Below are 22,076 nucleotides of genomic sequence, written 5' to 3'. Positions count from 1 at the left end.
CATTTTTTTGGGGTAGAATACAGTAGAACTTTTTTTTAAGTTTTTCGATCACAGAAACCGGACTCAGTTACGAAACAAGTTCAAACAAATCATTTTATTTCACAAATCATCAATACAGGATATCGCATTATGTAGTCATTCCCCAAATCACCGCGTTAAATTCTAAAAGCGTTTGAGCTCACGCTTGTGTGTTTACGAAGCTTCGTTTGTGTGATTTGTTCTGCAACCAGAGACGTTTTTTTGGGTGGTGTTCATGTGTACATACCTCAACATCGAGGTTAAAAAACTGCCAAGTTTCTCTTGTTTATATTGGAGTATAACGGTTTATTTGGTTTATTTGAGCTTGAGGCATTCCAAACAATAAAATCGCTCGAACTATCCACTGTTTACGCCCTAGCCAAAAAATTCTACTGAAAAGTTGAATCTTAAATTCCGTTTTTTTCTATTATCCGAAGTAATAAATACGCGAATTGAATGGAATAATGTTGCAGCCCAAAGTCAACAATGCGATAGCGTTTTGGACTGTTTATAGAGCAATTCCATGCTAAATCAGCCAATTTTGGCGCGACTCTCTTCGATTTTATTGAAACTTGATGCATATGATGCAACCCGAAATCACAATTTTCATTATCATTACGACTGATTCTTGAAAAGGGTTTATTTAAAATCATTGACCTTTCTTTCAAAATTCGTCACTCAAAATACATATGTCTGATTAAAATATGATGACTGATAATGTTGTAAGAAAATTTATGAACTATTTAGGAAAAATAACATTTAAAATGCACTGTTAAAAAGTCGTACCCAAAAATTGAATTTAATATCAAAAATTTGTGTATCTCAACAAAAATATCCTCCCTTCGATATTTTTGCTATATAAATTTAACAAAGTTTGACGTACAGTGGTTCCGTGTTGAACTCACTAAATGGAGATATGAATTTTTTGAAAATCATAAATTTCAATACTTTGCGAAATCGTAATCATTTAACAAAAGTAACATAAAAAGTGGAATCTACATGCGATTCTATTTTTTGTTATTTCCCTAAAGAAAATTAATGAACTATTTATTTTCTAACAACTTTGTTAAACATCATATTTTAATCAGACATCGGGATTATAAGATACGATTTTTTGAAAATAGAACAATGTTTTTGAATAAGCCCTTTCAAAATATCAGCCGTATGATGTTAACGCTCCAAAACCCATTTTATTTTATTTGCGTGAAAAACTATAGTAGATCATATTTTTGATGAAAAAATCGAAAAACATAACGGCAATTTTTTGAAGTCACGGGTTTTTTAATTTATAGTACAAAATCAGTAATTCGTCTTAAGGCGAGATTGGGCATCTGGTCGAAAAAAAATATTTTTCTTCTGAGCTGCTCGTAGTTGTAATACCTTATGATGGAAAGCATAAAAAGAATTCTGGTTTGGCTGTAGGTGTAAATTGATGTCGCATTTAAGGTATATGACTTACGTTTCCGATGTGCATCTCGGGTTTTTGCAAGTCCTTTCTCCGGAGTGTCTGGAAAATGATCCATTCTAACATGTCTGACATCAGAGGGTGGAACATACGCCCGCTTCGAAGTGGATGGTTTCTTTGTGGTTATCATACGTGGGCGACCGAGAATTTTTCAAAACATCTGGGCTTGATACGATTTCGTACCCTCAGTCCGAAAGTTCGGTAAATGAATATTTCAATGAGGATTCTAAAAAAATCTGATTTTTTTATGTTTTTAAGTTCAGTAGACTTCGGATCATTTTTTTGAGCGGATCCGGTGAACTTTCCGGGTCCTACAAGTAACCTGACACATTCGACTGTTCTCCAATCTCAGGTTTTTAGTGGTATCTTTTTTTTCTTCAATTTCCTAGTCATTGTAGTATTCACCATCGCTCCCGAAGTCGTGTACATGATCTATTCCGCCATGTCCCCATACCGTGCTGGGAAACAAACCTATAAAAAATACAAAAATAGACTGTAAAATTTCTGTAAAATAGATGTATCCGATGTTGATTTTCAGTAAGGTACACGATTTTTTTTCCTCTTTCATCTCGAATTTCCGACTTTCGACATGAAATAATCCTAGCAGAAACCAGCCAACATAAAACCAATGTGTTTGTATGATAGATGAAAGTATTTTGAAGAGGTGTTGGTGTGTGTGAACATGGAAAATAATATCTGAATAATTTAAAAAAAAAATCCGTGAAGCCCGTCTGAAGGCGGGGTTAGGTTTTAGAGGGTTAAGTTGGTGATATTATAATGAAAATTGTAATTTTAGTACCAAGTTTGAAAAAAATCGAAGAGAGTCGAGTCAGCGGCCGGCTGATTTGGCACGGAATTGCTCTATAATTAGTAATACCGATTATAGTAGTGCGGGGCAAAGGTGCGCACCTAACTGTTGTCGTCCAATAACTATTGAAATAAAAGCAAATAAAATTCAATTTGCTTACCAAATTGTAACTATATATATATATTACCTTTGAAACGTAGTACAAAAATTTCTCGAGTTTTGTTTGTAGTTAGACAAAAACCTATTTTAATACAAAAAGGCAAATGCGTACTTTTGCCCCATAGTGGGGGCAAAGGTGCGCACCATACAGGACAAAAGTGCGCACTTATTGAATTGTACTTCTGAGGTAACTTGTATCAAAAATAAAAGCTTTATCATTACCAGCGGAAGAGGCATCATTACCAGAGTGTGTAGGCACCATCCAGTGGGGAGGAAGGGGTGCTGTATGATGTTTTATGGATGGAGATGAGTGGGTGTTATGGTCGAACATACCACGTTCAGAAATACCGATGTCTGCCGCAATCCGACGCTTGAAGACTCCCTCCCGAAGCATCTGTTGGGCCATTTGAGCATTTCTGGAGTGCATTTTTTCAAATCAGTTTTCTTCTTGTGGGTCCCGTTAAAAATTTGGTTGAAAACTTTTTATAATTTTTTTTCAAAGCAAATCTTTGGTGCGAACTTTTGCCCCACAGCCACTGCGCACCAAGCATTTTTTGAACTAATCGAATTTTTGAGAAAAGCTCTTGAACTTTTCCACAATAACGAATACGCACTATCATCTACTATAGAATGAAGGTTTCCTTGACAGTGTAGTTTCGAACTTTACAGTTATTTTAGGTAAGTTAATCTTTTGCCCCGTGCGCACCTTTGCCCCGCACTACTCTAAGCGACGACGGTGGTGGAAATTTTTTCGGCTTGTTCGAAACGGTGGTCCTAAAGCGAACAATAAGGCAAACCCGGGACTTTCGGACTACGATATCGTCAAAAATCACAACTCTAACCAAGGTATCATTCGGAGAACCCGTATGCGAGAAGATTATCGTAATTTCCGTACCTGCAAGCAATCCAACAGGATGTTGGAGCAAAATCTGATGACCAAAAGATGACAAAACGTACGTGGAGACGGACTTTGGACAGCTCCCAGGTCTGAAGTTTTGGTAGGCCACTGTCAGAGGAGATGTCCCCAGCAAATTAAGGTTCGTTTTCGCTAAGTTTGTCTCCACCCAAATAAGAATGATAGAATACTTTGAAGAAGATTCAAGATAAAAAGAAAAAAGATAGAGATAGAAAATAGAGATAGAAAAAATGACCCTCACTGGAAGACGTAGTTCTACGCCATAAATAAGAAAAATGTTTGATCCTTGAGTAAGGGTTCTCGCATTTTTTACATGTACCCTGCACTACTTTGGTATTACGATCTTTTGAATTTTGGATTGTCGTGTTGAACCTTTTTTCGTCGACGGTAACGATTCGTTGCAAAAAAGGCATTTCGGACATCCAAAATCGCCGTTCGACATCTCTCGCTTTCAATTTGTAGAGATAGCTCATCGAGTTAACTAACCAATGGTTTTGCAAGCTCTGTGTACTTATGACATGAAACTTGATCGAGTAATATCTCTAATTCATCGTCTTCAACCGATGTTGGTTGATCGGGCGCTTTTTGTCCTTAACACTAAAATCACTACTTTTAAATGGTCCCTATAAAATCTATCCGACGGTGCAAAGTTACCGTAAACTTACACAAGCATTCTATGCGCTTCAGCTGCACTTTTCTTTCAATGAAAACAGAAAATGATAACTTCCCGCAAATGGTGCTTATTTGCAACTAAACTCGACATTTTCATCACAGTAAAAATTGAGCTTGTTGTGCAAAAGACGAAGACCTGTAAACAATATTCGGTTGACAGATGTCGATACGTCACCATTCTGGAAAAATAAGTTGATGCCTCGACTATTTATAGCACCTTGAGCCATCTTGAACGAATTAAGTTGCACACCCAATAATATGAATATATTAATGCAAACTTTTAAACACTTCAAGTCAAGAAAATAACATTATTTATTTAGTAAAATGTTCATATTTTTTTAACATTTTTATAACATATAGGGGAAAAGCGGTTAAAATGAGCACCCTAAGGAATATGCCCATTTACTGCGTACACATACCGCTACAATCCACATACTGCGTCCACATACCGCTACAATTTTTTTCAAAGAATAATATAGCTTAACTAATTGTTGTTCAAGATATCAAACGGTTTTTTCATAAAAAATAAAAATAGTACATTTTTCATTAAAATAAAAAAAAGGTGTAAAATCGAGCATTTTTTTTCTCGTGCGGTGTAAATGATCACATGGTGGTGGTAAAATGAACAATTACACATATCAGATAGATTTATGATATTTATTCTTATCTGAATTTGTTTAAATCATTTTTGAAATAGTAAGTACATGTATGAATCAACCTGAGCTTATTCACCTAGAGTAGTAATTAGAATTTTCTCGTGCGTACGAAATCGTAGTAAGAAACACATAACGCTTCACATATTGAGGTTTGGTTGAGGTGGCATATTTATTCAGGGCCCAAGCCACAAAAGGAACTTCTTGAAAAGTAACATGTGATGAGGTAGATCAGCTTTGGAAAACATAACATTGTTGGTCGTTATCCAGTGGTTGCTCACTTTGCACCAAACAACAGTTGTCCAAACTGATGATTTGTCGAAGATATCAGGTCGAATAATGTAAATTTCACGGAAAATTTCTTAAATACGATGCGCGCAAAATTAGGGGAAGGCGGGGGAAGACGGTCACCCGGGGTAGGATGGCCACTATCTAGATTATTGAAACAACCAACTATTGGACAGTTTTAATACATTAGTTTAGTGTATTGCAATACCATGAATTATGTATACTCATTTTGGCGTGGGTATAGGTGAAATGTTATGATAAAACAAGAAAAATAAACTTTTCAGATGGCGACGAGCACCGATTTATGGTTTTGCGCGCTTAAAATTTAGTGTTTAAGTGGTGAATATGCACATGTATCGTGAAACCAATATTATAATAGTAAACACACAGGTCTGTATTTTTAAGCATTTCGTAGAATTATTGAGGCACTTTTACTCAACTCATGCCTTGGTTAAGACGGCCACTTTTGTAAGAGATGTGATTTGCCCACGTAATTGACGAATTCATTGAGAAAATCACTCTTCTTGTATTGTTGATTGCATAACTCATGGCGCATTCATGATTAATTTGATTTTTTTTTCAGGTGATACATATAATAATGTTTTATTATGATAATGGTTGCGCGTTAAGCACGTTATAGATAATTCAGGGAAAATAACACCTCCTACTCTTGCCACACTTGATCTATAGTACAATGGCTTTGATCTGTAGTACAATTTTGCTTGAAACAATAGTCCTCTATACGGTTAGAATCATGTGGCTCATACCCCTAGTGGTGGCCAACGCTACCCCGCATGATTTCAGTATCACCATTTTTAAACTTTTTTTGATTTATCATACATCCATGCCTCGCTATATGGCCGCTCTTTATACGGCATTTCGCTATAGCGGCCCTCTTCTATTCAGGCACACTTTCGATTTACGGCCTAAAATGTTTCGTTATAACGGCAAATAAAATTCGAGGATAGGTTTCAAAATCACTTTTGTACAGAAGTGAAAAAATATTTGCGTGACAATAACTTAAGCAACACACAAATTAGGTATGTACACATACATATATTCCATGTAACATGAAGTTGTTTCATTTTTGTTCATTTTAGTTGTTGGTTTTTATGTATGTATGTTGTATGTATTGTATGTTTATGTTATGTATGTATTTTTGATTTAAATGAATTTAATTTTTGATTAAAATGAAATAAAAATAAAAAGATAAAATGAGTTTTGAATAATAAACCATGTTACATATTTAATAAATTGGGAACCGATCTTATTGAATTGGTATGAATTTGTATTAGAATAATTGATTTCTTATACGGCTTTTCGCTTTGCGGCCGAATTTTGTGGAACGTATGTAGGCCGTAAAGCGAGGTATGGGGGTATAACATTCTGAAATAAAGAGTTAACCTTCTGAAAATCAACGTGATTGTATAAAACATCCTAAAGATCGATGCTGACACAATGAAATGTGTCAATTTTGTACACATTGTGTTTTATTGTACCCCATACTTAGGGTGGCCGTCATACCCCGTCCTCCCTTACATCCGAATGGCTACCGTGAGAGAAATTTTTGTTTTATTTATTATTTTTTACATTTGACAGTTTCATGCATAACAAGGTGTCTTAAATAGCTTCAAATGTTCTAAGAATAGGATAATGACGAAGTATCAATTGATTTATAGTTTGAGCACTGGTTCAGGGTTAGTAAACCTGTTCATTTTAACCTCATTTCCCCTACGTATATTTATATCGACCTTGCAGAAATGAAAACAGCGGACATCTTTTCCCAAAGTGTGCTAGTTTTTTTGGAGTTATTGGTTATTACGTTTCATAATAATCGATTCGGCAACCTGCGAAAATATGCACGGCAACAGGACGTAAGGTATAATATTAAGAGAGAGAGTGAGAGAGGAAAAAAACCCACAGAGGCTGGAGATGCTGTGGAATCCAATTTGTGAAAATCCCACGACGAAAGACAGTCCGAGAGAGAGAGAGAGAGCGAGCCGAACGGGAGAGGAATAAATGTATTTGATTCTAAAATTAGCACAGAGGGCTTCCATTTATTTTTTCGAGCGTGTCCGAGATTCTAGTCCGCACACGTAAATGGCATGTATATCTGCGCTTCTCGGGTTTTCCTCGAATCACGGAAAAACGGACACTAACAGGTATACAAAGATTAGCTTCTGATTTTAGTCCTTGATCGGTGGAGCCACCGTCGGCGGCAGGATCAAAGCGAATGAAAATCTCTTCTGGGGTCGTAATGCTTGGCTACTTCATGAAATGCACGTTAGAGTTTTCTAGGGTTACCGCTTTTCTCCTCAAGCGTTGAAGCTGGATGCAGAGTGGGGAGGGCGGCTCGTTCGCTGCTAGCTACGTGCAGAGAAATGAGAAAAACAAGAATGATCAAAAGAAAGTTGAAAATATTAGATTTGCTTTTTCTTAAACGGCAGGAAATTGTGCAAAACAAACACTTGAATACTCGAATCGAGAACGCTTCATAGTACCGTTCGCCACGTATTATCCCCCTGTTGACCTGCCAAGAGATGGGTGCGATAAATTTTCCACCCCACAACAGGGATTTTTCGTAGCAATTTAATTCGAGTCGGAAGGTACTGCTGTGTATGTGTGTGTTGTGTTCTAGACGATGTGTTTTGATATGTCATAATAAAAACAAATGATGTGTTCCAGGAACGAGTGCTCTGCATAAAGATAGACGAGCAGAGCATTGCTCTGAATATTATTGTTTAGTTGTCCTTTGCAAGCTTCCACGAATGCAGATTCCATCAACAATTTAAATTTCAGAATATTGCTTGTTATTGGGACACACTGGCTGAAGAGTAAGTCGATGACTAACCACTCTTTTCGACTAGGGTGATCCGTCAGCGAGAAAATAATTTATTGGTGCTTTACTTTACTCCGATGAGGACTCAGGTGAAATTTAATTATTCGTTAGTGCAAACGATGACGTACACTAAGCAGGGTAATTAAAACTTATGTTTTCTGTAGGAAAACTCCCTGTTTTCATCTTTTCAAAAGCACTAACGTTCTTAGAGGAACTTTTTCGTCTTAGCGTAGAATTGCTTGCGTCACTCTATCACGAGAGTCATCTCTATTGCGAGCATTAAAAATTTGATTAATTATTCATAGAATTGGCCGAACTGGTGGATATAATAGTCAGTAAAAGGATAGATCATTTCATCACAGTGTTATTGCTGGAGAGGCGAGAGCAGTCAACGAGTGCGGATGTAGTTTTCGGTTGCTCCGTTGTTTGTATATTATGGTATAATTTTATTCTGAAGAATCAGTGATGTGATGGAATAAGTGATCTCTCTAAAATAATCCGAAGTACAGAAAAACCTGTTTTTGCGCGGTTTTTTTTGTGCGAATTTTTTTTGTGCAATTTTTTTATGCGGTTTTTTGACGAAGTTATCTTCCATTTTGTTTTTTTTTTTTTTTGATGGTTTATATGCATTCCAGTGCGAAAAAGCATATTTGCGTCTCAATTATCCACTTCTGAAATCATTCCCCTCCTCCCATCAAATGCTCTATGTTTTTCTAAGTTTTTGCATGACATGATATCTAACAGCATCACATTTCGGCATACAACTTAAAGCACAAAAAAGACACGCGCAACCGAAGAGGCAAGCTGTCCCATCGCAAAGCAGGGAAACAAAGGGAAATTGAACGGTGAACGGCGTGGATTTGAGTTATTTTCTTGGGGGAAACTTTTTTTATGCGGTCCCTATCTACCGCACAAAAAAAGTTTTTTTCTAAATGTGTACCGAACACGGTTTTTTAAAGCTACTGGTGAAGTTTTGCACGATTTTTTTATGCCGTCCCTATCCCCCGCAAAAAAAAAGGTTTGCCTGTAGTCGACTTTATTTTTTTAGCTGTGTGAAAAAATATAGATAAGATTTGCGATAAAAGATCAATTTCCTATTCTGCGTTTCCGCGTGTTACGTCTCCCGTAAAATACAGTAGTGCTCTCGTGGTCGAGTGGTTAGCGTCACGCATTATCATGCCGGGGGTTCGGGTTCGATTCCCGTCATGGCCAAAAGATTTTTCGTCAAAGAAATTTCTTCCGACTTGCACTGTGGTCACGCGTATTCTAGAGCTTGCCACTCAGAATACATCAAAGGCGTGTTATTTGGCATAGGAATCTCAACTAAGTACTTATAAAAAATGACGCAATTGAAACTACGTTGAGACGGCGAAAGTTCCACTGGGAACGTTAAAGCCATTCAAGAAGAAAATACGGCAATTTACATTTGATACGACATTTTGCTTATTGGACAGACCTGTAATGCGACACGTTTAATTGGACATTTTTACCTCTAATTATGACCCCACATTGGAAGTGGCCACCAGACGTTGACACTGTACCACTCTCATCGAAAATGTCCAATTACAGGTCAAAATCACCTCCAATGCGACACTGAGTGGTGCCTCAACATGTCGCATTAAATGTAAATTACTGTAGATTCATTGTATTTGTTGAACTATTAACGATCTGTATTTACTTCGTTTCTGTCTGTAAAGGGATGAGATTGCATGTCCAATCCATAATTTTCATAGGATTCGGGACAATTACTTCGTAAAAGTATGAAACGACCGACGGCGCGATAATGGCTACAAATATTTTATCTCATTTCTGCGTGGACCATTCAGCGAAGAGTGTCTCTGATGCTACATGAGATTGTTGAAGAGAGGTAACGGTATTTACCTCACGATGCGTTTTGGTTAGATCGTTTTGTTTCACAAACGTTCAGAAATATTATTTTTCACGATGCAAATATTCCAGATGAGTTGAATCTCAGAATCTGTTGTAGGCAGATTATTTTTTATGTTCACATTGACATACTGATATATAATGATATGTTTAATTTTAGTTCAATTAGTTTAATTATACAGCCATTCCATACTAAACCGATGTAGTGGTTCTCAGATTTTCGTGAAAATTAGTAGTTTTATTCCTTATCGCAAAACATTAGACCTGTATTTTTTTTATGTTTTTCATTAGGGTGACCATTTCCATTTTAGGGTGGTTCGAAAAATCTACTTTTTCCTTCTTTCCAAAAATGACTTTTTTCAAAAAAATTTCAAAAACTTTTGAACTACTACACCGATTCAGATGATCGACATATCAAATTAAAGCCAATCACCTGGTCTTTTATGAAAAAACACTATAACGTGGAAAATTTGAATTCTGCTCTCGTTATTATTGATTGTATTCGTTTTTTATTGTTTTCATAGTCTCGGGACCAAAAGCGCTATATTTTTTATATTTTTTCTGGAAAGCTAATATCTGGAAAGAATATAAAACTGATTGTTATTAGACTTTCACTAACAAGGCGTACACGTATTCTATTATACTTTTTCTTTATTTGGTTGTGGACTAGTTCGTTTTTCAAACCAGAAATGAGTGCATTAACCCTGTTGAAAGCGTGACATAAAATTCTTGTACTTGAACCAATTCATTTATTATGGATCTACAAAAATGAGTGAATGAGTAACTTTCATATGATAATATGAGAAAATGTTTGTAAATATTGTAAATATTGGAGTCATTGAGAATCTTACTGACAAACAACCCTAATCACACTGTACAATGTCACTCTACTAAACATGCAAGATTATTATCCATCCTGTAGATCGCAGTTACAGGTGTTCTCGGGAAGCAATTTGTAATTTTATTTCCAGCGAAAATCAAATATTTGAATGCCGATATTATTACCACTAAACACGGTCGTGAATCTACCAGCACCAAATCGAGTTATCCTAGTTTATGACATTCCGTCTCTTCGTGCCTTCCTCGAAGATGGAAACATAGCTCCTGTTAATGCGCTTCACGTACGTCGTTTTACCCGGTTCGACGCAACCGAATCATACTGCGAACCAACCGTCGTACCGATACTTCCGTGGGGCTTGGCTATTGGAAGACATCACGTGGAAGCTGATAAAATGTTTTTCTCGCTAGAATTTGTTGTGCCGGGCTTATAATTCAGCCCCGTTTGTTGTTGTTTACTCACGGCACTTCTAACTACTAAACCTCCGCCCGGAGGAGGCCTATATGACTTGGCCGCCGCTGTCGGTCACGTTTATGATTCTGTTTGAATTTGCTGCATTGGGATCATTTATTGCCAGGAGGAGGAGGAGGATGGAACGAATCGCTCGGTGGGGGCAAAGACATTTCCAAGGTCGTTCGAATATTGCTTTGGTTATGAAAGGAGCGATTGCGTCAATTTGAATTATACTTGTGTTTGTGGTGAAGTTTTCTCTTACAAGTCTTGAATGTTTTTTGCTCTAAGAAATTTGCCGTATTTCTGCTTTTGATGTTTAGAGAAACAAAATAGGCAACAGAAGTGCATTCTGCTCATTTGCAACTCTAGTTGTTACTAAGGATCTCGTATCGTCAAGAACAACTTTTCAATGGGATTTTTGTGACTTCGCAATGCTGTATAGGAAGACTCTTTTAGTTTGTTTTTCACCAGTTGGTGTGGTTCATGATCTAATATAAGAGAAATACAGAGGACAAATCAGAAGTACATTTTTTACCAGTTCGAAAGGGGTGGTCCTGAAGCGACCCTTCCAAGAATCTTGATAGAGCCGCCCGCCGCCGCGTTATGAACTAGTATCGTATTGGTAAGGGGTCTAGGAGCGATGAGTTACGGAATATATCGCCGGTGTGTCCCAGAGTGTGTCCAAAACCTACAAAGGTAGTAGGTTGCCCAAGGTCATTCCTACGTCAGTGCGTATTGAAATACATTCAAATCTGAACTTCTCGTGGTTCAAGCCTTGTTTTATAAACAAATCTATGGATTTATTGAAATCAGCTGAATGCATATTCGAAATTTTCGACAACATACCAGCGAAATTGAACAAAGAACACACTGAGTGACGCTTGGGAGTAGCAAAGCATTCTCATTGTATATGTTTCGGTGATTCGTGTTTTAAATAGTCAATAACGACGCCGACCACGTCCATACAGTCACCAGGGAAAGGGAAGAAATGTTAGCATGATAATCATCGCCCGAAGGCCAGAAGGGACTCCTCTATAGCGTGGTTCCCTAGCGATTATCATGGAAGGGATAGTTGTTGGTGAGAAGAGGTAAGAATCAGGATTCACTGTGGTAAGTGATGTGATTATGTGAACGCGAACTATCGACTACTCAACAAAACGAAATTCTGAAAATCTCATATCTCAAAACGCAGCAGAGATTTTTAGGTATCCTGAGAGGGAAAACCTGTAAAATAGATTAAATTGGTTGTATTATTTATTGGATGTTTTTTTCGAAATCCAATCGGTAACCGAGAGAATTTTTCCAATCGACACTGCAATATGTTCAGTACTCCTCAAAAACCAATCGGAGCGGTTATATGTTCCATTATTCATCACGCGTACGCTCTATAGAACTCCAAATGCAACTGAGGAGAGTTGTCCTTGGGATATCCGAGAAGGTAACCGAAAACATTCTGCAATATAAACAGTCCGGCGATATATTACGCTAATCATCATTCTCTTTATCGAACTCTAATCGTGCCGGATTATTAATGTATAAACTCAATCTGTATTCGTTCATAATCTGATATCAAGGAATCGAAACCAATTATTGAGCTCTAATACACATGTCGATTTGTGCTGCAAAAATAAAATGTTTTTGCATTATATTTTGCACTTATTCTTGCGGCATCGCTGTAACGCACCTCTGAGACCTCTCAAGTTTAACTACAGATGAAACAACAGTCGATACAGAATGCGGTGCTCAAATAAATCTGTTTCCACAAACAGGAATGAAGTGAAACATTATTGATGAACGCAAAACTATAATTAAACTAACTATACAGCCGTTTCATGTCAAACCGATATAGTGGTTCTCAGATTTTCGTGGGAAGTGGAAATTTTGTTCTTTGTCGCAAAACATTTGACTCGTATTTTTTTATTTTTTTGTTAGGGTGACCGTTTCCATTTTAGAGTGGTCCGAAAAATCATTTTTTTCGCATTTTTGCCAAAAATGACTTTTTCCATAACATTTGAACCACTGGACCAATTCAAATGTTCGATATATTAAATTAAAGCCAATTAGCTGGTCTTTCCGGGAAAAATACTACAGAAGAAAATTTGAATTATTTTTTTGTTATTATTGATTGTATTTGTTTTTTATAGTTTTCATGGTCTCGGGACCAAAGGCGCTATATTTTTTTATATTTTTCCTGGAAGATGATTTTTCGGACCATCGGTTAACTTTGAAAAATCATAACTCAAAAACATCTGTTATGTGAAAAATCCTTAGCTTTCCAAAAAAACATCCAATAAATAATACAACCAATTTAATCTATTTTACAGGTTTTCCCTCTCAGAATACCTAAAAATCTCTGCTGCGTTTTGAGATATGAGATTTTCAGAATTTCGTTTTGTTGAGTAGTCGATAGTTCGCGTTCACATAATCACATCACTTACCACAGTGAATCCTGATTCTTACCTCTTCTCACCAACAACTATCCCTTCCATGATAATCGCTAGGGAACCACGCTATAGAGGAGTCCCTTCTGGCCTTCGGGCGATGATTATCATGCTAACATTTCTTCCCTTTCCCTGGTGACTGTATGGACGTGGTCGGCGTCGTTATTGACTATTTGAAACACGAATCACCGAAACATATACAATGAGAATGCTTTGCTACTCCCAAGCGTCACTCAGTGTGTTCTTTGTTCAATTTCGCTGGTATGTTGTCGAAAATTTCGAATATGCATTCAGCTGATTTCAATAAATCCATAGATTTTTTTATAAAACAAGGCTTGAACCACGAGAAGTTCAGATTTGAATGTATTTCAATACGCACTGACGTAGGAATGACCTTGGGCAACCTACTACCTTTGTAGGTTTTGGACACACTCTGGGACACACCGGCGATATATTCCGTAACTCATCGCTCCTAGACCCCTTACCAATACGATACTAGTTCATAACGCGGCGGCGGGCGGCTCTATCAAGATTCTTGGAAGGGTCGCTTCAGGACCACCCCTTTCGAACTGGTAAAAAATGTACTTCTGATTTGTCCTCTGTATTTCTCTTATATTAGATCATGAACCACACCAACTGGTGAAAAACAAACTAAAAGAGTCTTCCTATACAGCATTGCGAAGTCACAAAAATCCCATTGAAAAGTTGTTCTTGACGATACGAGATCCTTAGTAACATCTAGAGTTGCAAATGAGCAGAATGCACTTCTGTTGCCTATTTTGTTTCTCTAAACATCAAAAGCAGAAATACGGCAAATTTCTTAGAGCAAAAAACATTCAAGACTTGTAAGAGAAAACTTCACCACAAACACAAGTATAATTCAAATTGACGCAATCGCTCCTTTCATAACCAAAGCAATATTCGAACGACCTTGGAAATGTCTTTGCCCCCACCGAGCGATTCGTTCCATCCTCCTCCTCCTCCTGGCAATAAATGATCCCAATGCAGCAAATTCAAACAGAATCATAAATGTGACCGACAGCGGCGGCCAAGTCATATAGGCCTCCTCCGGGCGGAGGTTTAGTAGTTAGAAGTGCCGTGAGTAAACAACAACAAACGGGGCTGAATTATAAGCCCGGCACAACAGATTCTAGCGAGAAAAACATTTTATCAGCTTCCACGTGATGTCTTCCAATAGCCAAGCCCCACGGAAGTATCGGTACGACGGTTGGTTCGCAGTATGATTCGGTTGCGTCGAACCGGGTAGAACGACGTACGTGAAGCGCATTAACAGGAGCTATGCTTCCATCTTCGAGGAAGGCACGAAGAGACGGAATGTCATCAAACTAGGATAACTCGATTTGGTGCTGGTAGACTCACGACCGTGTTTAGTGTGGTAATAATATCGGCATTCAAATATTTCATTTTCGCTGGAAATGAAATTACAAATTGCTTCCCGAGAACACCTGTAACTGCGATCTACAGGATGGATAGTAATCTTGCATGTTTAGTAGAGTGACATTGTACAGTGTGATTAGGGTTGTTTGTCAGTAAGATTCTCAATGACTCCAATATTTACAATATTTACAAACATTTTCTCATATTATCATATGAAAGTTACTCATTCGAAATCTTCTGTCTACGCATAGTTGCTTTAGGACGATTTTCACGTTTCTTCATAGAACGATGTTTTATGCCTAGTTTTCCGGAAAAACAAAAAAAAAGTTATTGTTTGCTCCCAGATTAAAAAAAAACTACATCAAGCTTAATATTGTGTTAATATTCTATGCATAACTGTCTCACCATGTATTTTTTTGTAGATCCATAATAAATGAATTGGTTCAAGTACAAGAATTTTATGTCACGCTTTCAACAGGGTTAATACACTCATTTCTGGTTTGAAAAACGAACTAGTCCACAACCAAATAAAGAAAAAGTTTAATAGAATACGTGTACGCCTTGTTAGTGAAAGTCTAATAACAATCAGTTTTATATTCTGCAAAGGTGAATCAGATCACTTACTTCTTGAAGCGATATTTTTATGCATAATCTTTCGGAAAAACGCAAAATAACTTGTTGTCTGTTTCCAGAATTTCAGAAAACAACATCATGTTCAATCGTCCCATGTTGATATTCTAGGTATAACTGTCCCACCATGAATTTTAAACCAGTAATCAAGCATGTTCGATTCAAGTGAGAGGAACTTTTCACATTTCATTAGACAGTGGCTTACTGTTTATAATAAAACGGTGTATTGGTAAACTGAAAGACTTCTAGTAGAGAAATATGGTAGAAAACTTTGATTGCATTCTTATCAGATGCTGGTTTTGGAACATGGGACAACTATGCGTAGAACGGCAGAAATAGTGTAGAAAAAATCATTTTCAGTGGCCTCAAATGATTAGATTTTCAGCATGGGATAATTGAGCCTAATTTTGTTTTTATTTAAAAGCTGGGAACAAACAATAAGTTTTTTTCTTTCTTTATTAAAACGATTTTCAGCCAAAGGCTGGTTCATCTCTAACAAACAAGAAGTTTTTTTTGTGTTTTTCCGAAAGATTATGCATTAAAACATCGGTTTATGCAGAAAAGTGAAAATTACCAAAATGTAACATGGGACAACTATGCGTGGAATGGCAGTATATTCCAGACGAAAAACAGAATAACAGATCTAGACAATCAAGTAATAAGTGCAGATGAGCTTTTTTTTCTAAATGTCTTGAAGATTATTTTACCACTTAGTGTCATATTAATCTTGATTATTAAAGACGTCAAAATTGTGTGGTTACTCCACTTTTTTAAAATAAATAGTATAAAGGGTGTTGAATAAACTTAAATACACATCAAATATGTGCTAAAAAAAATTCAAATACAATATATTCTTTTCTACGTAATTTTTTATTGTTTTGTTTTACAGTGGTTGAAAAGTTATGAATTAAAAAAAAAATCATTTCTGGGAAAAAATGGAAAAAATGGTTTTTTTGGACCACCAAATTTCTACATAACTCGAGAATTAATCAAGCAAATGAAACCAAATTAGGCATATGGAGGTTTTAGGAGGCACGATAAGTTTCTATGATGGTTGGACACACCTATCCCCTCTCCAAGGGCATGGGGGCTGCTGGACTCATGAATGTGCGCTTAGTGAGAAATCGTGGCTGTGATAACGAGACATAAGTTTTGGGCGAGCCGAAGTTTGCCGGGTCAGGTAGTAAAAAATAAAATTCTATGTAAATGAAAAACATTTTTTTCTGCAAGTAGTTAAAATCTTGTGCGAAAATTGTATCTGAAGATGTTTTTTATCAATATGATAAGTTTTAGTAGGTATCTCCTCCACCTATTATTACCTAAAAGCCTTGAGCTTAAGCTTGGGTAGACTGTACAGTCCGTAGTTGCTCCCCGTGATTGACCTGAGCCAGCGAAATTGCACAAAGAACAGAGCGAATTTCGCTTGGGAGCAGCAAAGTATTCTCATTGTGCAAGTTTCGGTGATTCGAACTTTAAATAGTCAATAACGACACCGGCCACGTCCTTACAATCACCAGGGGAAGGGAGGAACGTTAGTGTGATATACGCCGCCCGAAAGCCAGTGAGTCGTCTCTATAGCGTGGTTCCCTGGCGAATATCATAGATGGGGTATTTGTAAGTTGGGAGAGATAAGAATCAGGATTAACTGAGGTAAGTGATGTGATTATGTAAATGCGAACTATCGAAAACTCGAGGAAACAAAATTCCGAAAATCCTACGTTTCACAACAAGCTGCAGGGATTGTTTTTAGGTCTCCTGAAAAGGGAAACATGTGTAGTTAATTGGATCGGCTATACATTATATTTATCGAACGTACTTTTTAATGAAATAACTTGAGAAAATTACTGATCTGAGCTTGTGTTTCGATTTCGGTTCCCCTATCTATGTGCTCTAAGACTACTTGAGTGCTCCCGTGGCCGAGTGGTTAGCGGCACATCTAACATGTCGGGGGTTGGGGTTCGATTCCTGTTCTGGTCCAGGTAATTTTTCGTCAAAGAAATTTCCTCCGACTTGCATTGTGGTCACGCGTATTCTAGAGCTTGTGACCCAGAATGCATTCAAGGCGTGTTATTTGACATAGAAATCTCAACTAAGTACTAGTAAAAATGACGCAAGTAATACTACGTTGAGACGGCGAAGTTCCTCTAGGAACGTTAGTGCCATTTAAGAAGAAGAAGAAGAAGAAGAAGCTCACTGGTTGAGATGTCATCCTGCACCCCACCAGCTCAATCATTTCAATAATTCAAATTTTCCACTCACAAATAAAGTTACTTTTTGGTGCCTGCCTAGTATCGCTTTGATGTTAACTTACACACCGCAAGATAACCGGAAATAACCGGATGTAACCAGTGAATTCAACTTTTTTTTGTACCACTCAAAATGCGGAATCACTTACGCTATTTATTTTTTCTTTTGCCCTTTTTCTACTTTTGGTCAGTCTTATTTGTCATAGGGTGGTTCAAATATTATAGAATAACATGTAGGAGAGGTTCTCAATAACAATTCAATCATTGTCGCCTTCAACACATGTTAAACGAGTCAAACGTTATACTCGAGGCTCACGACACCTTTTGGGACTGTGGCAAAAAAATACAAGCCAGCGTCGCCACTAGGAAAATAATCCAATTGCTGACGAAATCGATTGTTATGTGGAAACATTCGGATCATTCCGCAATCACGATCCTCTTATACCACTCTAAGCGGTACACCCAATTGTCAAGGTTCGCTAGAATTTATCCTTCACCTTCTTGTAGTAGTGTCTACAGCGAAATACTGTTGTCTGGAGCTGTCCTAGTGTATGAAGCAAAGCGTAATTTGTTGTCACCAAAAACTGCTGAAGCATTTTAGGTAATACGGGGTGAGTTGGACATACGGGGTGATTTTAACCACCCCCTCAAAAACTACGGCTCAACTTGGATTTTTTATAATGTCATCTCCTTTTATTTTTGAGCCGTATGTGCCTAACGTAAAAAAAAACTTTGGTAAAATTCGACAGGTGGAAGGAACCGGTAGCATGAACACAGCAAGCAATTGCCGAAAAAATGTGAGTTTTCCGATCGTGGTTTCAAGGGTTTTCCCGCTGATTAAACAATCTTTTCGTGTATTGTGCAGTTAAGTTTTGTTCGCCTACAGAAGAGGAACAACTTGATGCAACGAAACTGTAAGTTTGATAACAATAAATGAAATTAATTGCATTTTAATTTTTGCATGTTGTGTGGGGTGACAAGGACACATTTCTGTGTGGTGAATTGGTCCTACAGGTTTGAGCCTTTTCTTTGGTCTAATTGATTCCAGATGCCGCTGAACTAGGATTGGGCGATATCGTATCGATTCTTAGAAGATCGATCTTTTCCATTCCGATTTCCGATTTTTTGGATCGATCTTTTGTACTCGATAAAATCGATTTTTTTTTGCTTTTGATCTTCTCGGTCTTTTCGTAAATTTGTTTTTCAGTATACATCGATTTATTATCTCATCAAATGTCACCTAACATTTTTTTGAACATAATGTCAACATTTGGATTGCTTCTTCTACGATTTACTTCTGTTCAAATGCTGACAGAGACGGAACAAGTGGCTGCTACTGAGGGGATGAACTGTAAACGATTGCGCATAGGATAACTGAACCTGATGTTGACATCAATTATAGGCGAAAGATTATTTTCTGGATCCGGCGTCGAAATCAAGAATCGGCTTCGACTAAATGACAGATGTATGACACGATTGGCTCTTATTGTCAGCTGAGTTTTGGGCCGTTGTTGAATTTCTAATTATGCTTTTTCAATTATTTTTTTAAATAAAATGACTACCTGACAGCACAATATGAATGCCCTGTGGCTATGGCTTTCATGCTGAGAAACAAAACAAAATGCTTTTGATATTCAAATAAAAATATGAAATGTGTATTCCCCGTTCAAAGAAAAGACGACATTCATATAGAACAAGCATATTCGAAAAAAAGCTTTTAATTTTTCAAAAATCGATTGGGTAAAGATCGATTCAGCAAAGATCGATTCTTTAGTACCGATTTAATCAGTAGATCGATCCCTAAGCCATTTGGAAAATCGATTCGATAAGATCGATCTTTTTATGAAGATTGCCCAATCCTACGCTGAACTACAAAAAGAGGATGGACAGACAACGTTGGAAGAAGGAGGAGCTTTAAAGAGCAACGCAGGCCATCAAGAACGGATTTTCTTTGACCAAGCATCGAAAGTGTTTGAAAATGCCCGAACAACAGTGAAAAGATCCATACAGAATTCGAGATGGTCTCAATCCAATTTTTCTGGTCTGGAATCTGGCCAGAATACCTGGTATCGATCCAAGAACACTTTTACTGATTGTAACATTATCCCTAAATACTTTACATGAACATAAGTATGTTTTTTTTCAATGAAACACACACTGGGCCAAATCACCACACAGACGGTCCAAATCAATGTACAATGTGACATTTTTTATTTACACCGTATTGGTTTGGAAATATTAGGCGATTTACTTAGGGGGTCCAAATTCCCCCCATTTCCCCTACTAAACATTCATCATAATTTACCCTGGTTATTTTATAAATTGTTAATGAATTAATACTGTTATGAATTGAAAATAATCTAAATGTTCTGGCATGTCTGAAACAAAAACCTTATTTTCAAATATATATGAATGAAACGCTACTGTGTAATAATTTATCTTGTGTTAATAAGACATTGTTAATTTTTTTTCTAATATACTACATGTGCTGAAAACGATTTTTTATGAACACAATCGTTTTTTTTTGGACAAAGCTGTATTCATTCCTCAACATAGTTTCCTTCGAGGGCAATACACTTGGTATAGCGTGTTTCCAAAATTTTGATTCCTTTTCTGTAGTACGAGACGTCATAGCCTTCGAAATATGCCTCAGTGTCACTTTGCAGACTGCCTATCGGACTCAGGAGTGTTGTAACGGACACTCGTTTCATTCATTGTCACAAAACGTCGAAAGAAGTCCACTCGACTACGCTTCAACAACGCCAAACCGGCTGTTGAATCATCAACGCACTGCTGTTTTTGGTTGACGATCAGCAAACGCGGCACCCATCGCACGGATTTCTTTTTCATGTCCAAAACGTCATGCAAAATGAATCCCACTCGTCCTTTTGAAATGCCTACGCCCTGAGCTAACTCGCGTAACTTCTCTTTACAATCGTTCAAAACGAGTCGATGCACTTGTTTTACGATGTCAGGATTCGTAGCCTCTTTTGGACTTCCAGAGCAAGGTCCATCTGCGGTGCTTTTACGGCCCATTTTAAATTCACATCTGTTGTTTTCGAAGAAGCAGAGGTTGAATAACGTGAACTTCGTGAACCACTGCATTGATTGTTTAGGAGTTTCCGCATCAAAACAATGTTTGATCAAAATACCCTTTTTCCATTTTCTATACGAATGCTCTGGTAGTGACACTCAAACAACTGTAGTTTTTGAACGAATGAACAAAATGTCATGAAACTTCACACATAAGCTAGTGACAGATGAACCTCTCGAAATGAATCTTGTTAATTTTTAGTGGCGCCATCTGTTGAATAATCCCAGGACTTTTCAGTCCATGTAGTAAGGCCGGATACTGGATCACTATTCGGTATCCAGCCAGATAGCAAACGTGGCATGGATAGGCCGGATAACGGATACTTACCGGATATCCGTTTCATCTCTAATTAAAAGCCAATATAATCACTAAGAATCACTTAAGCGGCCAAAGGACGATCAATACTTTTGATCAATATCATTGAACATATCATTGTCGCCATAATATTGATCGTCTATGGGCCGCTTTATGAAAGGAATGAGTCTTAAGACTTGAAAATATTGTACCAATTTTTCCAGTTCATTGTTTAAAAAACACAAGTGTTACAATTCCGATAGAAAACATATTGCCAGCGGCGCGCATTTTGCTCCGAAGACAGCTCCTAAAGACCAATTTCAGTCCCTAGGAATCTCCTATTAAATAAAAACGTCTTATACTTGCCCGTATATTGAATTTCGAAACGTGCTGGATAACATTTTTGCCATCATTAGCATACAAGAGGCGGTGACCGTGGCAAACTTTGTTATTCGCCGAGGCAACTCTGTCCGCCCAGTCTATATATCGAGAGAGAGGAGTGTGAGTGGGTGGTATGCAGTTAGATGCTCCATTGAAACTGGAATACCGCCACCACAGTGAAAGTCAGCCAGCATGCGGTAAAGCACTGAAGAAGCATCCTTCTCATTTCGCTTCATGGTATCGTTTTTCCACCACCGGAACGTATCCCAGAAGTGCAGTTCGATCTTGTCTTCGACATGAAATGCACGTATGATAAGATTGGAGCAAACTGAATACCGCACTAATAAACAAGCGTTATACCTTCTCCACCCCCGCAGCCATGCAGAATTCCGAGACGAGCGGTTCAAACTGAAAGAAGGGAAATAATTTACCCTTTCAATATTACTCGACCGGCTCGATTCCAACTAATTGAAATTTTGCGCTCCAACTGTATTTCATTTACCCGGCCAACCGGACTTTTCCTCGAACGATAGGAATTTACCTCGATAAGCGATAGATTATTCATTTCCGCCATTCTTTCAATTACAGCTGACTGC

General features: G+C 37.5%; 1 protein-coding gene across 4 annotated transcripts in view; it reads left to right on the top strand.

Moving 5' to 3' along the window:
- Positions 1–22,076, top strand: part of LOC129767411 (uncharacterized) — a 123,500-nt gene that overhangs the window by 4,970 nt on the left and 96,454 nt on the right. The window lies entirely within an intron of this gene.

The sequence above is a fragment of the Toxorhynchites rutilus genome, chromosome 2 (genome assembly GCF_029784135.1).
Source record: "Toxorhynchites rutilus septentrionalis strain SRP chromosome 2, ASM2978413v1, whole genome shotgun sequence".
NCBI lineage: Eukaryota > Metazoa > Arthropoda > Insecta > Diptera > Culicidae > Toxorhynchites > Toxorhynchites rutilus.
Note: the sequence above shows the minus strand (reverse complement) of the source record. Positions and strands in the feature narration are given on the sequence as shown.